General features: G+C 45.7%; 1 long non-coding RNA gene across 1 annotated transcript; it reads left to right on the top strand.

The window, feature by feature from the left end:
• Nucleotides 1–296: 296 nt before the first annotated feature.
• Nucleotides 297–2,604, top strand: LOC138719533 (uncharacterized). Its single transcript, XR_011337225.1, has 3 exons — nucleotides 297–359; nucleotides 1,551–1,616; nucleotides 2,510–2,604. It is a non-coding gene; the product is annotated as an uncharacterized lncRNA (long non-coding RNA).
• The last annotated feature ends 271 nt before the right edge of the window (nucleotides 2,605–2,875 follow it).

Raw genomic sequence — 2,875 nt, 5'->3', positions numbered from 1 at the left:
TTTCAGGTACGTTTGCTTTCCACTCTCACCAAAAATGTGGTGTTTGCACCCCAAAATGCTCTTTTATCACCTTTTAGCCTCAAATCAGGTGGCTGCGGGGCTCTGCTCAGTCCCCAGGAGCACTGAGTGCACCACCCCAAATTTTGTGGATCAGCTTCCCCGGCTGATTTTATTCCCCCAAGTGAGGAGAGCTGGGCAGTTACTCTAATCCAAGGATATGTCACAGATTGACACAAAAAAAGGATTCACTGATTTATTTACTTTTTCGCTGTGTGTTCTTTTCCCTCCCTAAAATGCAGGTGTACTCTTTGGGAAGCAGTGGATAAGCCCAGGCAATGCGTCCATAGGTGGTGGTGGCAGTAAGTAATTATTTCTGATTTGCATTCCTTTGTGTTTTGTATTGCACGCTGAAAGACCAAGTTTCAGTGGAAAAATCACAAAGATAAGAAAGCAAAGTTACCCAAAGAGCAGTTTAATGTTGCAGACCCAGCGTTTATTTATTTGTCCATGGCCTTTTAGGCTGCTTTCACCAGCATCACCTTTTCAGAAGGTTTTAGCACAGAAATTATTAGATTTTAGAGAAGCTGGTGGAAAATCTGCTTGCTAAGGAAGCTGCTGCCTCTAGAAAGTGCCAGGGGCTGTCTTGGGGGGTAGATCTCCAGGAAAATGAGCCCCAGGAAAAAAAAAGAGAAAAGCAACCCAGCACACCAAGCAAATCCCCTGGTTTTGGATGGGGAGGTGGGAGTCCAACGCCCCCAAAAAATCAGAGGCCAGAACCACCGGCTGCCCTGGCTCCTAATGAAGATGCTCTCTGCATCTGCAGCCCTGAGGGCATCATTCTTTGGCCCTGAGCATGTGTTTTTGGAGGTGGCTAAAAGCCTTGTTGGGAAAGATAGAAGGATGTCTTTGGAAAAGAAGCAGAAGAGCTGGCTTGTCTTTGAACATGACCAGAAAGCCCTGTCCAAACCCAGTGAGGTTTGTCAGCTTCGAACTGGAAAACCTCAAAACAGGATGGATGAGAAATGCCAAGCTCTGGTATCGAGTTGTTACGGAATTCATGCCCAAGAAAATCCTGATATTTCCTGCCTGGGAGAAATGCTGGACAAAGTCCACCCTGTGGATCTCAGGAAGCTGCAGATGCTCATGTTGAGATGTAGGGAGCATTCTGAGACCCTGAACAAGCATTTTAGATTTTGCAGGAGGAAGGTAGGCGGGATGAGCAAAACAGTTTGCTTTCTAAAGAATCCAATAGCAAAAAAAAAAGTAGGGGCAGAAAGATTTCATGGCTCATTGTCGTTTGATTTATCACTTCTTCTTGAGTTACATCACTGCCAAGCTACTGTGGTAGCTGATCTGCCCAGTAGCCAAGGAGGGATTGCTGAGTTTCATATCTCAGCCTGTGGCCTCCTCTCTCGCCCACTGTGGAGCAGAGATGCACGCCACCTTCTGCACAGATAAAGCTTGACACACTTCAGCCATCATCGCAAGGCCATGTCCAGGGCAAGCTCTGCATCTTGACTCCCGTTTCTTAACCACGTCCTTCCCCTCAGTCACTCAGGGACCTTGGAGGACACGGCCAGCAGTGATGACGGGGTGATCCGGAGGGGATCCCACAGGTACGCTTCACATTTACAAGACCCTCCCATTTTTTGCACAGTGGAGGATGTGCTGTGGATTTTCTGTCCTCCGGGCTCGCAGCCAACATCCAGATCGCAGCATAGCGCCGCAGGCTCCTGCCTTCATTAATTTTCTCTTAACGAGACTGTTCAGTTTTCTCTGCTGGAGGAGTCTGCTGAACATCCCCCGTTGCTGCCTGGCGAGCAACTCCCCGAGCTCTGTCCCTGCCAATCCTTTGCAGGGAAATCTGTGCCTCTTCCTGAGAGCTCGCTCTTCCAATAAACCACGGCGGGTTGATCCGAGGACAGTCCTGGTTCAGGCTGCAACAGCAGTAGGTGGGAGGTGTTGCTAGTCCTTTGGTGACACTGGAGAGAGAACCCACCGTCTCGGATCGATACCCAAGACACCTCTTTAGTTCCTGATAAGGAGCCAAGAGAAATATATCTATTCAAGCTTTCTGTTTAGGCTTTTCCTATCAAATATCTTAATGGCGCTAAGGAATAGAAATTCCTTACCAAAGTGTATGCATCCATATCTATCTGGATATATAAATGTATGTTTCCATACAGAGGGATAGAAGGGTTCATATTTACCAGATAGTTCCAATCTAAAACTTAGGATAGTAATCAACTTATTAGTTAGCAAGTAACTAACTAGCTTAACTAGCTTGCTGACAGGTCTTTAATGCTGTTCTCTGATTTTGTTGCAAGCCTGGGGGTACGTGTTAACACATAGACTTCTTCCCCATTTTGTCTTCTCATAATAATGAGGAAGCCTCAAACATTTGAAAGACATAAATAAAAGCCACTCAGCATTTGTTTTAATGCTGTCTCATAACCTCCTGAGACCCAGGATGCACTTTTTTTGATCATTTTCGGGATATTTTTTACAGGGGTTGTCAGTCTGCCGTGTTCTCTATAGGCACACGGTGTGTGCTGTCCTTGGGAAGCTCTCGGGGTGGAAAGATTTATTGTCCGCTGCCACCTTATCCCACGGCTATTCAGTTCTCTGTTGCAGTGCCACAAATCCAAGCAATTCAGTTAAAAATAACCTGCTGGAGACAAATAAAACATTGAGGTGTATGCAAACGGTTCCTGGCAGACATCTTTTCTGGGTACTGAAATGGCAAAATATGGGTAATCTTTAAGGGTAGCTAGAAAATTGGTTGGTTTTATGTATTTATATTTCTGCATATTGGTCCCTTTTACTTTGCTAAATGTATTTTTAGTTGTCAAGGTCACTTCAGGGATATGATGTT

Source organism: Phaenicophaeus curvirostris, chromosome 4, assembly GCF_032191515.1.
Source record: "Phaenicophaeus curvirostris isolate KB17595 chromosome 4, BPBGC_Pcur_1.0, whole genome shotgun sequence".
NCBI lineage: Eukaryota > Metazoa > Chordata > Aves > Cuculiformes > Cuculidae > Phaenicophaeus > Phaenicophaeus curvirostris.
This window is presented reverse-complemented; position numbering and strand designations above follow the sequence as displayed.